Raw genomic sequence first — 16,428 nt, forward strand, 5'->3', positions numbered from 1 at the left:
CAGACTACTTCTGTCTCATTCATTCAACACTCACTTGTATCAGTGTTCACTCAAAAAATCCTCTTGGGATCCCTCTTACGTCAGTGCCAGGGATATAAGGTCAAATAATCCTGGCTCCTCTTAAGTTGTTTAAAGGCTTTGTATACTGGTCTGTTTTTGATTTGAAATCTTGCAATGCTTTTCATTTAAGAATAACAAAGGACCAATTAAATTACTTAATCTTAGTCGTTTCATTATCCTTTCCACAAGGAAATTTTAAATTTAATCTCTGTTTATGGGATTCCTCTCCTCTTCTTAGCCAAACCACACATTCTTCAGATCATTATATTTTCAATATGATGCGATAATAGAAATACAACTCAATTGAAGTAAAAATGATTCAGTCATTCATTCATCAACTACTAGTTTTCTGTTAGAGGTCAGGCATTGTTCTAGGCATTGTGGATATGGAAGTAATGTCCCTGCCCTTCAGGAGTTTACATGCCATGAGGAAAGGAAGACACTACTAGTTACTTGTTCAGTCACCTCATTCTGCCTTATTTTTAACTATCATAGCCCTGATTTAGTTCAGAGCAACAATATACCCAGTCAAATTATCTGCCTAGTCTTCCATGTGGCTAAGGATGGCAAAGTGATCCATTCTCGCCACTGAAATATAATTATAAGTCGCTAGGTAAGACTTCTTTAAAAATTTTAAAAGGCATGCTCCTTTGTCTTTTGCTCTCCACTCTTCTTCTCACCTAGAACATGAAACTGGAAGTGGCGCAACCATTCTCTTATATGGAAATGAAAGCCACAGTCTAATAGTAATACAGCAGGAAGCTAGAAGGAAACTAGCTCCTTGATGCCAGCATGGAGACAATGCAGCACTTATTTAGAGATATATAAAAGCCCAGTTGGTCTAGCTATGGTGGTAGGTTTTCTGTCATATGAAGTCAAGGGTGATTCTAACTGACTGATGCAGGTTGGGTTCCCTGGAAACAGACTCTGAAACTGGTTTTCATACAGGAAGTTTATTAGGGAGTGCCCTTGGGACCAACTCCTATGCACTGGGCAGTGGGAAAAGTTGGGCTATCTTTGAGCCTGGGATGGCCCTTCAGACTTCTTCCAAGTTGAGTAAATGGGGCTGGGCCTTTGCTCACTCGCAATGGTCAGTCATTGCACGTGGATTACCCTGGAAAGGGAGTATGAGTTCAGGTGAGACAGTTCTTTTCAGGTGAGTCACTTCCTAAAGAGGGCCGAAATTATTTTTGTGTATGGTGTTAGAGAATGTCCTAATTTCATTTTTTTTTAACATGTAGCTCTCCAGTTTTCCCAGTACCATTTATTGAAAAGACTGTCTTTCCTCCATTGTATAGTCTTGCCTCCTTTGTCGTCGATTAATTGAGCTTAGATGCATGGGTTTATCTCTGGGCTTTCCATCCTGTTCCATTGATCTACATTTCTATTTTTGTGCCAGTACCATACTGCTTTGATGACTATAGCTTTGTAGTATAGTCTGAAGTCAGGGAGCCTGATTCCTCCAGCTCCGTTTTACTTTCTCTAGATCGCTTTGGCTATTCGGGGTCTTTTGTGTCTCCATCTAAATTTTAAGATTTTTTTGTTCAAGTTCTGTGAAAAATGCCATTGATAATCTGATAGGGATTGCATTGAATCTGCAGATTGCCTTGTATAGTCATTTTGACAATATTGATTCTTCCAATCCAAGAACACGGTACATCTTTCCATCTCTTTGTGTCATCTTCAATTTCTTTCATCAGCGTCTTATAGTTTTCAGAGTACAGGTCTTTTGTCTCCTTAGGTAGGTTTATTCCTAGGTATTTTATTCTTTTTGATGCGATGGTAAATGAGGTTGTTTCGTGAATTTCTCTTTCTGATCTTTCATTGTTAGTGTATAGAAATGCAACAGATTTCTGTGCATTAATTTTGTAGCCTGCAAATTTACCAAATTCATTGATGAGCTCTAGTAGTTTCTGGTAGCGTCTTTAGGATTTTCTGTGTATAGTACCACATCATCTGCAAACAGTGACAGTTTAACTTCTTCTTTTCCAAATTGGATTCCTTTATTTCTTTTTCTTCTCTGATTGCCATGGCTAGGACTTCCAAAACTATGTTGAATAAAAGTGGCAAGAGTGGACATCCTTGTCTTCTTCCTGATCTTAGATGAAATGCTTTTAGCTTTTCACCATTGAGTATGATGTTAGCTGTAGGTTTGTCATATATGGCCTTTATTACGTTGAGGTATGTTCCCTCTATGCCCACTTTTGGAGAGTTTTTATTATAAATGTGAGTTGAATTTTGTCAAAAGCTTTTTCTGCATCTATTGAAATGAATATAATGGAATATTACTCAGCCATTAAAAAGAATGCAATAATGCCACTCACAGCAACATGGATGGACCTAGAGATTGTCACACCGAGTGAAGTAAGTCAGACAGAGAAAGAGAAATATCGTATGATATCACTTATAGGCAGAATCTTAAAAAAATGATACAAATGAACTTATATACAAGACAGAAACAGACTCACAGACTTAGAGAACAAACTTATGGTTACCAGGGGGGAAGGGTAGGGGGGAGGGATAATTGAGGAGTTTGGGATCGACATGTACACACTGCTATATTTAAAATGGATAACCAACAAGGGCCTACTGTAGAGCACAGGGAACTCTGCTCAATATTCTGTAACAACCTAATTGGGAAAAGAATTTGAAAAAGAATAGATACATGTATATGTATAACTGAATCACTCTGTTGTACACCTGAAACTAACACAACATTGGTAATCAACTATACTCCAATATAAAATAAAAAGTTAAAAAGAAAAAGAGGGCTGACAACAGGGGGCTGCTAGCAGCACTTCCAGCAACTGGGGGAATAAGCCCTTCATTCCTAACAGAAACTCTGAGCAGTACATAACAGCATCCACAGCTGTGCATGCTATATGGCCCTTGAATATACTTTTTAATATAAGTTCCATGAGCAGCCCCTTTGGATTCCATCAGACCTCTTTTCTTGGGAGAAACTTATAAGCAAAAGGTTAAAGGAGTGAACTACAGCCCCCAAAATAGTTTACAGAAGAGAAGAACTGCATCTGGTCTTGATTGAAGTTACAACTGAAGCTCAATGAATCCTTCCTCCACTATCCATTTTATATTCCCCTCGCCTTCAGCTAGCACCTCTGCTGGTCTCAGTGGCTTACCTGGTAGTGTGACCCAGACCCTAATCACTGAGGGATGTGAGCTGCTGGCTACCATGTCTTCCCCAGCCAGCACTGCTGCACATGCCTATTAACCATCAAATCAGACAGGGAACTACCAAGAGATGCCCAAGTGGATCACTAAGTTACAAAATTTTTCTTCCTTTCCCCCATTATATAACAGCAGCCCTACCGTCTTCCAAGGATTAGGGTCAGTTGTCCCTAATAAGATAATAACTACTTTTCATTCCTGCTGGTTCCTTGTTACATGAAGATCAAAGTGCCTAGACAACAGTCATGGCTTATTGATCGGTGGGACTACTGATGTGTCACTTGGTAGAAGTATTTCTCTTTGTGAATCAGAATCCCCAAACCCACGGAACACAGAACTGTGGAGGCAGGAAGCACAGATTCCCTGAGTGGTCACTGAGAGTGATGGTAAGCAAGACCCCTCCTGCTTCTACCCACAGGTTCATGGACCCGTGAGCCACGGCTGCTGAGCCTGTGCGTCCGGAGCCTGTGTTCTGCAACGGGAGAGGCCACTACAGTGAGAGGCCCGCGTACCGAAAAAAAAAAAATTCACTGTTTCGTTCTTAATGAATTTGATTTATTGCTAGGGAAACGTGATGAAAATAAACTTTCTCACACAGGAAAAATAAAACATAACTACATAGTAAAGTATTGCAAGAGACTAAATGTTTGTGTCCTCCCAAAATCTACATATTGAAGCCCTAGTCCCTGATGCTATTTGGAGGTAGGGCCTTTGGGAGGTAGTTAGGTTTAGACAAGGTCATAAGCAAAGATAGGATGGATGCCCTTAACAGGGGATGAAGAGGCCAGAGCTTTCTCTCCTTCTCTCTCTGTCTCTCTCTCCCATGTGAGGATACAGCTAGAAGGAGCTCTCTGCAAGCCAGGAAGAGGGCTCTCACCAAGGACTCCACCATGCTGGCACCCTGATCTCAAACTTTCAGCCTCCAGAACTGTGAGAAATATACATTTGTTGTTTAAGCCACCCAGTCTGTGGTATTTGTTATAGCAACCTGAGTTGACTAAGACAAGTTTCTAAAGTATTTTAAAATCAGGGGTACAATTTAAGCTGCAAATACATGTAAAATTCTCAGTTTCGGAATCTGCTACGTTTACATCTTGCTTGTCAAAAGAAATCAAATGTTGATAGGACATTAAAAATTGTGATCATCTTTTCTTTTCTTTTTTTTGCAGTACGCGGGCCTCTAGCTGTTGTGGCCTCTCCCGTTGCGGAGCACAGGCTCCAGACATGCCGGCTCAGCGGCCATGGCTCACGGGCCCAGCCGCTCCACGGCATGTGGGATCTTCCTGGACCGGGGCACGAACCCGTGTCCCCTGCATCGGCAGGCGGACTCTCAACCACTGCGCCACCAGGGAAGCCCTGTGATCATCTTTTTTAAAAGAAAAGATTCATAAAAGATATTCATAGCATTATATAATTTAATTATATACACTTATGCAAGCATATTAAAGAAAAACACTGTCCTTCACTAGGCTAATTCTTATTTATTGTACAAGTCTCAGCTAAATGTCAGTTCCTGTGGGAATCCTTTCCTGACCCGCTGAGTTTGGGCTGGGTGTCCCTCTGCTGTGCTCCCACAGCACAATGAATTTTACCTCTGGTGGAGGGGTATTAGAACTGCCTGTTTCCCTGTAACTCTTCCTACTAAATTGTAAACTTTTTGAGGATGGGGTCATGCCTTGTTCAACACGACATCCCTGGCATCTATCCCTGTCCTGCTCCAGATAGGAGTTCTGTGTCTATTTGTTGAATGAATAAGTGAATCATCTCTAGCGAAGCCAGTAGCCAACTGTGTTCATTGCAAAATATACTTTGGAAAATGCAAGGGGTTCCCCTCCTTCTTATTTTTTTGAATCAAAATGAACAGGAAAAAAAGTAAAAGGCCAGAGTTTTAAAAACTGCCCATGTGTTAGAAATGTTGGAAACATTAAAAAAAAAAATTAGAACACTAAAGCAAAACAATGAATTTTGCCAAGAAGGAAACAAGAATGGGACATTAAAATTAGAATAGCCATTCCAGAATTTGAAATGGCAAGTATCAGAGGAATTGTTGAGAAGGATAATAAAAGGTTTTGTTCATATGGAACTGAAGAAGCACACACACAGTTCATATAGAGATTTTATTCAAATCATTTCATTTTATGCAAACCAGATAGTGAGCCCATTCTGGCACTTTTGTTTGTTGTCTTTGTCTAAAATCATGTGCTCTGAGGAAAACTATGAATTGCTTTAAACATTAACAGATGCTGGATTTAAACAGTGATCAACTTCTAAACTGCTGATTTCCACGGAAAAACTAAATACATATTCTCTGTTCTGTATCAAGTTTGAAGCTATTATACTATGAAGCGGTTTCTTATGTTTGAGAAAATGTAAAATAAGTGTCATAAAAAGCAATGGTTTAATGGCTGTTTGTTTCTCCTTTGTATCTGGAGTTGGTTGACATCAACCAATTTTTGCTAAAATGTACCCAGCATGATGATAATAGCTAACAGTTATTGAGGGCTTACTATGTGCCAGGCACTGTTCTAAGGGCTTTATATGTATTAACTCATTTAAGCCTCATAATAACGCCATGAGAGATATTATCCCACTTTTACAGTTGAGGAACCTGAGTCATATAGAGAAAGTTGTTTAAGGACACAAACTAGTAGGTTTGGCATCTGGGAGGTGACCCAACGTTGTCTAGCTTCAGAGCCTGAACTCTTCTTAGTTGCAAGCAATAGTCAACTTTGTTCAACTTAGTAGAAAAAGGAGTTTATTTGAAGGATAGTGGGCAACCCACAGAACTCTGGGGAATGCTGGAGAAGTAGGCATGAGGCTAGAGAGCAGGTACAATTCCCGAAACCACAGGGCAGAGCTGCCCTGGTGAGAAAACCACAGCCCTTTCTACCGCCACTGGCCACTGGATGTGCCGTAGAATAGGTGCGCTAAACCTTTTCCTTCTTTTTGACATGAGCAGGTAACTGAAAGTCTCGCTTGCTCTGTTTTCTTTTTTTTTTTTTTTTGTATAAACCAAATTAACTGTGTATCACGATTTCACCAATGTCATTCCATCTTCCACTGAGGCAGAAAATTGTACTCATCCACGCTTATTGAATAAACTGGATCATACAGACAGAGTGGAAGTGGTTCTCTATGGAGAAATATGGCTTTTGAACTAAAGAGGTGAGGGATGTGGCCTCGGGGAACAAGGGTGTGGGAAGACTGTCAGATCCTGCTGCATTTTTAAAGCCTTGGTATATTTCCTCCATCATGTTTGGGGAGCTAGAGCACACAGCAGAGATGCATGGTTAGGTGACAAAGGCTGGTTTCAAGGCACAAGGAACCCCTTAGAGCAGGGGTCTAATCAAAGATCTGGTGCAGAGGTTAAATCTCCCTTTCTATGATATAATTAGACCTGGTATTCATACCAAGCAGAAGCCTGAAAGCCAACTGTATGCACCTCTTACCAACACCACATGAGTGACACCCTGTTGGCGGCCTGAAACAGGTGGTGGGGGAGTGTTTATACCATGGATATTGACAAACCCCTCCATAGCACCAACTGCTCAACATTTACCCATTAGGTAGAGGTACCACTGACAGAACTGCCAGAGTGGAAGTAGAGGGGCTTCACACACGGTGTTTCCATTAAATAAAACCTAGTACTGGATTCCAAACCAGGATCTCTACTGTGCTTATTCACTTAACATCTGAAAAGTCATAGAGGCTGAACCTGAAGCTCCTTGGGAATTTATTTTAAAATGAGTAACTAAAGGAGTGTCCCAACTGATATACTTTAACAATGCAAGTAATTAGATTTCAATGTATTGTATTTCAGAAACAATAAACTAAAAATAGATTCAGGGTCAAAGGTCTCTTTGAGAATGTTCATTTGGAGGACAGAAAACAGTAGAGACACAACTGAAAGAAAAGAACATTCACAGTAAGCAGTAACAACCAGAGCATGAAAATAAGAATGAATCAATCAACATTTCACTGATTACTGTAAAAAATGAACAAATCACAATCAGCCCAGTGCCTGCAAGCCTCGCTCCGCTCATACAACCTGCGTATACTCCCTCTAAGCTGCTCCTAATGAGAAGGGGCCGTTTAGTCACAACCTTAGCACAGGCTGCAGGTGAGCAAATGAGGTGGCGAGGCGTGTTGGGAAGAACCACAGACTTTCATGGGGTAAAGATGTCAAAATAAATTCTCTACTTTGCTGCCAAAAGTGGCACTCAAGGATCACGCAGAGAAGCAGAGTTCAATTTCCAGTCCCTTGTGGTTTCTTTCCTGATCACCCACAGGTTAGTTAGTTCTGGTGAAAGTTACTGACCATCTGTGTCCCATCTGTAGATGTTATGACAATGCTCAGTGTGTCCAACAGTTGTGTCACGAGGCTTGAACTGCTTTCATAACAAGCTAAGCAGACACAAGGGCAGTCGTTACCCAGAAGTCACACTAAAAATGCTGTCTTATCTTAGGATTTCCAGACACACTTATATGTATAGGAAAAAATGCCATCACTCCAAACATGAAGATCAGTGATGTGGTGTTTTTTATTGCAGGCTTCTGGACTGCCAGGGCTGATACCATCTGTGTCTGACAGAATCTTATGTAATGACTATCTCCCTCTCTGAGGGAATGTTAGTCTGCTGGGGTTGCCATAACAAAACCCAATAGACCGGGTGGCTTAAACCACAGAAGTATACTTTCTGACTGCTCTGGAGGTGAGAAGTTCAAGTTCAAGGTTCCAGCTGATCTGGTTTCTGGTGAGAGAGCTCTCTTTCTGACACAAACAGCTGCCTCCTTGCTTTGTTCTCATGTGTGTGGAAAGATGGAGGGTCGGGGTGGGTAGAGGAAGGGAAAGACAGAGTTCTCCTGTGTCTCTTCTTAAAAGGAAACTAATCCTATCAAATCAGGGCCCCACCCTTACAAACTCATTTGGCTGCACTTACTTCCTTAGAGACCCCATCTCCAAATACAGCCACACTGGGAATTAGGGCTTCAATACATGAATTTTGGGGGAACACAAGCTTTCAGTCCCTAGCAGCCATTGTCCAGACCAGTCTGAGACAGAGGACTGCTCACGATATGGGTCAAGCATTTAGCGCAGCATTTCTCGTGATTGAATATTAGGCCTACTATAGATTTTTCAGCAGAGCTTTCCCTTAGAATAAGGAAAGAGACTGGAGACAGAGATTTCCTTTTCCTTTCCTGGGTAGTCAGGGCTGAGGTAGGTCCAAAGCAGGGACAGGGCAAGTCCTATATAATGATTTTTATCTAGTCCATCATTGTTTCGAGCATCCTTCCCCACAAAAGTGAATTTTCACTCAGGCCCAGAGTCCTTAGGAACTTTTGGCTGGTGACAGAAACTAAGCCAGCCCTACTGTAAAGTCAGGAAGCCTGTGGCCTGCTCTATCCGAAAAGGTCTGACTACAGAATACAAAGGGGAATTTGTCATGCCATGCAGTGGTACCCTAGGCAGTGGGGCTGACAAAGAACTCAAAGGCTTTAAAAATGATCTCCATTTTTTAAAATTAGGAATAAATTTTTTTTAATTAAAAAAATTTTGTAATTCCCCTTTCAGAGAAATCCTAATTCTGCAACCCCAGTGATAAGTCGCCATCCAAGCCCTTGGAGTTGTCATGGAAACATGCACAGCACCTGCCATCTGAGGGATCGGGTTGTTGCTCTGGGTGTTTTCATTGGGGATCTAAGCCTGAAACCACCTCAGCTGTGCCTCATCAGCTCTTCCATTTTCTTTGAGCAGTCTGATTTTGTGTTGTTGGTGGTTGTTTGCTAACATGTGGGTTTTGCCCACTATATAATTATTACCTTCCATCATTACAGAGGATGAGTCTGTACTAGCTATTGGAATGAAAGGCAATGTTTTATACTGGCATTTTAATCAGTGGAACTTACTGTCATAAAATCTCTGTAAGACAGTAATGATTTGCAAAACCTAATATTACATCTTTTGTAGAGCCTTGCATCTGAGTATAATTGACTGATTTATTAGATGTCTGTGGTTCGTTGATTTTCTAGACAGAAAATAATTGGATTGCAGTTTCTGGCTGCTATTTTCTTCAAATTGATCATGCTGGCTCTCATAAATGTTCCCTTTATACTCATGTTCTTATTTTTGCACAAAAGGAAGTGTATTATATACAGTGTGGTATCGTTGGCCTTGGAATTAGAGTCAGAGTTTTGTTTCTGGTTTTTCCTGCAGAAGCTCTTTATTTGTTGTTGTCGCAAAGTATTTTGAAGGCAGTTTTATTCAGAGGAATTTTCCTTACAAAAGGCTGCTTATTTTCTGAGCATACATCTCTTCAGTCTAGCATTATCCCTATAAAGGGAAATTTTCTGAAAGCTACTTTGCTCAATTTACAATGATGCCAAACAAATAGACAGGCATTTATTGACAATTAATCTTGGTACTATTGCCACGGCAAGAATGACTTTCAGAAAATTTTTCTTTATGCTAATGTTGATAATAAGGTATTTCTGGCTTGAACAGGAGTTTAACTAAATGTTAAAACCTAAGGCCACAAAATAATTAAAAGCTAATAGCTGTCCCTGCTCTCTTACATAAAATATGATGCAACATACCAAGTGAGACATATCAGTTTAGGATTATTGACTCTTTTGAGGCTTATGAATAAGTCTAGAAGTAAACAGAGTAAGGAGAAAATAGAAACAGGAAATACTTCCTAACTAATTCTATGAGGCCAACATAATCCTAATACCAAAACTAGACAAAGACATTATAAGAAAGAAAACTACAGACCAATATCTCTCATGAACACGAATATTTTGTAGAGGTGCAGAAATCCTCTACAAAATATTAGCAAATTGAATCCAACAATGCATAAAATGATGTATAAACCATGACCAACTGGAATTTATTCCAAGTATGGAAGGCTGGTGCAACATTTGAAAATCAATTAATGTAATCCATCATAACAACAAGTTAAAGACAAAAAATTATATGCTTATATCAATACAAGCTGAACAAGTATTTGACAAAATCCCAATATCCTTTTATGATAAAAAAAAAAAAAAAAACCTCGGGCTTCCCAGGTGGCGCAGTGGTTGAGAGTCCGCCTGCCGATTCAGGGGACACGGGTTCATGCCCCAGTCCGGGAAGATCCCACATGCCGCGGAGCGGCTGGGCCCGTGAGCCGTGACCGCTGAGCCTGCGCATCCGGAGCCTGTGCTCCGCAACGAGAGAGGCCACAACAGTGAGAGGCCCACGTAACGCAAACAAAACAAAACAAAACAAAAAACCCTCATCAAATTAGGAATAGAGGGGAATTTCCTCAAATTGATAAAGAACATGTACAGAAACCCTACAGCTAACATCATACTTAATGGTGAGAAAGTAGATGCTTTTCTTCTAATATGAGGAACAAGGCAAGGATAACCACGCTCACCACTCTTTTTCAGCATCATACTGAAAGTCCTAAACTAACGCAGTAAGACAAGAAAAGGAAATAAAAGGCATATAGATTGAGAAGGAAGAAATAAAACTGTCTTTGTTCACAGATAACATGATTGTCTGTGGAGAAAATCCCAAAGAATCAATCACGACAGCAAAAACCTCCTGGAACTAATAGGCAATCATAGCAAGATTGCAGCATACAAGATTAATATACAAAAGTTAATTGCTTTCTCATATACCAGCAATGAACAATTGGAATATGAAATTTAAAACACAATACCATTTACATTAGCACCCAAAATGAAATCCTTAGGTATAAATCTAACAAAATAGGTATAATATCTACATGAGGAAATTAAAGTCCTCTGATAAAAGAAATCAAAGAAGATATAAATAAATGGCGAGATATTCCATGTACGTGAATATAGGAAGACTTCAATATCGTCAAGATACCAACTGTTCCAACTTGATCTATATATTCAATGCAATCCTAGTCAAAATCCCAGCAAGTTATTATTATTTTTTTAATATTTTTTAACATCCTTATTGGAGTATAATTGCTTAACAATGGTGTGTTAGTTTCTGTTGTATAACAAAGTGAATCAGCTATACATATACATATATCCCCATATCTCCTCCCTCTTGCGTCTCCCTTCCACTCTCCCTATCCCACCCCTCTAAGTGGACAAACTGGCTCTGAAGTTTATACAGAAAGGCAAAAGACCCAGAATAACCAACACAATATTGAAGGAAGGCACAGGGGACTTATACTACCCAACTTCAAGATTTACTCTAAGGCTATAGCAATTAAGACAGTTGGTACTGGCAAAAGAATAAACAAATAGAAAAATGAAACAGAACAGAGTGCCCAGAAATAGGCCCCCACAAATAAAGTAAGCTGAACTTTAACAAAGGAGCAAAGGCAATTCAATGGAAGACAGTGTTTTCAACATTTGGTGCTGGAACAACTGGACATCCACATGCAAAAAAATTAATCTAGACACAGACCTAATCCTTTCACAAAAATCAACTCAAAACAGATCACAGAATTCAATGTAAAATGCAAAACTATAAGACTTCCAGAAGATAACAAAGGAGAAAATATATAGATGACCTTGTGTTTGACAAGGTCTTTTTAGATACAATACCAAAAGCATGATTCATGAAAGAAAAAAATTGTTAAGTTGGATTTCATTAAAATTTAAAACTTCTGCTCTGTGAAAAACATTGTTAAGAGAATGAAAAGACAAGCCGCAGCCTGGGAGAAAAGAGTTATAAAACACATATCTGATAGGAGACTGGTATCCCAAACAAAGAACTTGTAAAACTTAACAGTAAAAAACCAAAAATCTCAATTTAAAAAATGGGCAAAAGATATGAACAGACACATCACCAAAGAAGACAGACAAATAGCAAATAAGCATGTGAAAAGATGCACAACATCTGGGAATTCCCTTTCGGTCTGGTGGTCAGAGCTCCATACATCCACTGCAGGGGGTACAGGTTTGACCTCTGGTCAGGGAACACAGCCAAAAACAAACAAACAAACAAACACAAAAAAACAAAAATAGATGCACGACATCATATGTCATTAGGAACTGCCAATGAAAGCAACAGTGAGCTATTTCTACATACCTATTAAAATGGCTAACATCCACAAAACGGACTCCACCAAATGCTGGTGAGAATGTGCGGCAGCAGGAATGAACTCTCACTCATTGCTGGTGAGATGTAAACTGGTACAGCCACTTTGGAAGACAGTCTGTAGTCTCTTACAAGACTAAACATACTCTTGCCATATGATCTAGAAATTGTTTTCCTTGATATTCACCTGAATGAACTGAAAACTTACGTCCGCACAAAAACCTGTACGTGAATGTTTACAGAAGCTTTATGCATTTTTTGACACGCAAGCCCAGCGGCCATGGCTCACGGGCCAGCCGCTCCGCGGCATGTGGGATCCTCCCGGACCGGGGCACGAACCCGTGTCCCCTGCATCGGAAGGGTACTCTCAACCACTGCGCCACCAGGGAAACCCCAGCAGCTTTATTCTTAATTGCCAAAACTTGCAAGTAACCAAGATAGCCTTCAATAGGTGAATAGATAAACTGTGGTGCATCCACACAATGGAGAGTTATTTAGCAATAATAAACTATCAAGCCACAAAAAGACACGTGAAAAAATTACTGGGAACATCTATATTTTGTGGTAAATTGGACCGAAAACAAAAAAGGTAGGAAAATAAGCAGCCAGAAAGAAAATAATGTATCTACTCAAAATAGAAAAAAACATAACCACAAGGTAATAAAATGAGCATTCTAAAGGGTTGTGATACAAGCAAAAGCACAAATAACACCCCAAAATCAACCTCACTGAGGTTTTGTGTACAAGTTGGGCCAAAAGCCCACTCTACAGATGTCCTATAAAAGTCAACTGCAGGGCTTCCCTGGTGGCGCAATGGTTGAGAGTCCGCCTGCCGATGCAGGGGACACGGGTTCCTGCCCCAGTCCGGGAAGATCCCACGTGCCGCGGAGCGGCTGGGCCCGTGAGCCATGGCCGCTGAGCCTGCGCGTCCAGAGCCTGTGCTCCGCAACGGGAGAGGCCACAGCAGTGAGAGGCCCGCGTACCGCATAAAAAAAAAAAAAAAAAAAAAAAAGTCAACTGCAGCAGCCCCTTTCCAGGTCAGCGGACATTCTCTGGGTCCCTGTCCCGACCTCAGTAGAGTATTTGAGAGTGTAGAAGCCTCTGCAGCAGCCAGAGAACGTGGCAAGCCTGGATCCCCATGTATCAGTGGATGACCCACCTCTCAAAGACCGGAAACCAGAATGCACTCAAGCATAGATATGACGTGTACGGGCTCTCTGCTCCCACCACGCAGAGCAGATTCCAGCTCTCTCCCTTTCTGGCCATGAGACTTTGAGAATCAAATGAGAAAAATGAATTACTATATTACGTGTTACTGTTTTCTGGTTTTTACTCCAGCGCCCACCAAATGGATTCTCGGCTTGGCTCACTAGGATTGTTAATACTATTGGACAAGATGGATGACCTTTGTTTTGTTTTCCTCTGCAGGGTGCTGCGCCTTAACTCTCTGTTTTTCATCAAATGCTGCTTCTGTCCCCAGCCCAGTTTCTGGGTCTTCGAATTCCAGCCAAGTTTCAGCAAGCCAAGGCTGCTTATTTCCAAAGGGAGAGCAACTCCTTTGCAGCTAACACGCCAATGGCAATATCGCTTCACTGAACCTGCAGGGTTAGGATAATAATTATTTAAATACCATTAGAAAAAGATAAATAGCATTCTCTATGTGGAAGCTGAAGCAAAATGAAAGTGAAACTAACTTTATTTACAAGTAAGAGGTTCTAGGTGGTTATCAATAGGCAATTACTTGGCTGGTCCCACAGATGATGCATATTGAACAGGCTCCTGAATCTAAGAAATACAGGGAGAAAAAGGATGCTTTCTTGGACGCTGGTGCCAGTGCCACACAGCTGGGCAGCAGGCGATAGGAACAATTTTGCATCTACTTTCTCACAGCCTAGTAACTGGGCAGAATTTTATAGTCAGTGGCAGTAAAAATGTGGCAACTATACATTTGAAGGCCAGAAACTGAATCACCGAAACAATCCAGGAGAAAAAACAGAGACAGAAAGATAGTAGAAATTCACCTAATAACTGAAAAAATAAAATAAAGAAGATTTTTTAAAAACACAGAGGTTTGGGGCTTCCCTGGTGCGCAGTGGTTGAGAGTCAGCCTGCGGATGCAGGGGACACAGGTTCGTGTCCCGGTCCAGGAAGATCCCACATGCCGCGGAGTGGCTGGGCCCATGAGCCATGGCTGCTGAGCCTGCGCGTCCGGAGCCTGTGCTCCGCAACAGGAGAGTCCACAACAGTGAGAGGCCCGTGTACCGCAAAAAAAAAAAACCACAGAGGTTTGGGAAAAGTGCAAACTTTTGGTCAAAAAGAATTAAAAAATGAATAAAGGCTTGGGGAGGAGAGCATTATGCATAAAGAGTTTCCAAGGCTTCAGGAAATGAGTGGGACGTACTTTAGAAGATCCAGAAATTGCACAATTGTTCTTTGGAATTAGTACAAGATTAAATTAGAGATGTAACGATAAGGGAACATCTAAGACAGAGTAAAGAATTTCTCTGTATCGGAAATAACTATTTGCTTTGTTAAGAAAAGAAAAGAAAAAAGAAACAAAAGAAGAAAACCACAAGTATTCAAAAAGACGTTTCATTAAAAAAAGTATACACTTAAAGCACTAAAAACTATTCTAATATTTACTGGCATCCAATTAATTAAAATCCTAAGAGGAGAAGACATGAAATCAGCACGCCTAATTCTGAAGAAATCACATTTATTTACTAAATTATTGTATCAGTGGGGTTTATAAACACCAAGTCAGTAAAGTTATTATTTTAATTATGAGTTACAATGGTAGGAGATGCTGCTTTTTAATGAAAAGTTAGGTTAACAGAGTAAAAGCGTTGACCTAGAGTCTCCAAAATACTGAGTGTCAGAGTATCTGTTCATGTCAGAAGAATTTTTAACACCTAAATAATTTATCTAGGAGGAAACTTCTTGTTGAATAATCACATTTTATCAGCCTAATCCCGAAACTTCTCCCTACATAGTGGTTCAGAGTACAGATCCTGATACCAGGCTGCCTGGACCCAAGTCCTGGCTCTGTCCCTTGTTTGCTGGGTGACCGCAGGCAAATTACTTATTCTCTGTTCCTGTTTCTTCATCTGTAACCTGAAGGTATTAATGTTACCTACACTAGATGTTTGCTGGGAAGATTAAAAGAGTTAAAATAGGTAAATCCCTTAAAACAGTGAACTAGGTAGCTGATGAGAGTGTATCATGGGCTTAACAATTGAAGAAGCAACTCCCCCTCTACCCACCCCTTCCAGCCAGAGTCCGTGGGTGGTACCTCAGGGGTCCAGACGACACCTCCATGCCCTGGCAGAGTATGCAGACTTAACTGGGTGATAGAGCTGCCAGGAAGTGCTCCAGACGAAGTCAAAAGAACCTGAAAGCAAGGCTGGGAGGTGGACCGTCTCAAGCTGGCCTGCTTCTAAATAGAGGTGGGACTCAGAGGGACTGTAGCAGTATGGGAGCCAGGGTGGGGGCAAGATAGCAGGGCAAGTGACTCCTGGGCCTAGAGAATGCTGACAACCCTGGGAGGCGCTCCACTGCAGCCATTTGGGTAGCAGATGCGACAAGGACACAGTTCTGCACCTCATGAACTAGAGGGTTGAGCTGCCCATCAACCAAAGGCCAACAGGCTCAGCAAAGACTGCTGAATGGCCCTTGGACCAGAGGATCCTTGTTTAAATGCACCATCTTCAGGAAACTTCCCCCACACCCAGATGTTACCAGGAGAAAGAAAGAAGGAGAGATGGGCAAGTCTCTGAGAGCCTGAACATTTGCCTCTAGAGAGACTGGGGTAAGTTTTAAATTGGAATTAGGTTCTTTTTAAATGCCCAAATCAAGTGTTTTCAACTGTCAGCAGAAATAGAGGCTTAGGGAAAAGCTGAGAACAGTCACTAAAAAAAAAAAAGCAAAGAAAAACTGGCACCGCAGCAGTTCTCATAGTGCCTGTCATCACTGCGATGGTCATCGTTTTGTTTGACTTGACTCCGGTCCCAGCGTTACCAATAGCATCCTTTTCACTCTCAACGGGATTCCAATTTGGATTTGCAAGGGCACCCCAGTCATAACCCACTCGAGAATTGTTATACAGGTTT

Source organism: Leucopleurus acutus (genome assembly GCF_964270905.1).
Source record: "Leucopleurus acutus genome assembly, chromosome: 15".
NCBI lineage: Eukaryota > Metazoa > Chordata > Mammalia > Artiodactyla > Delphinidae > Leucopleurus > Leucopleurus acutus.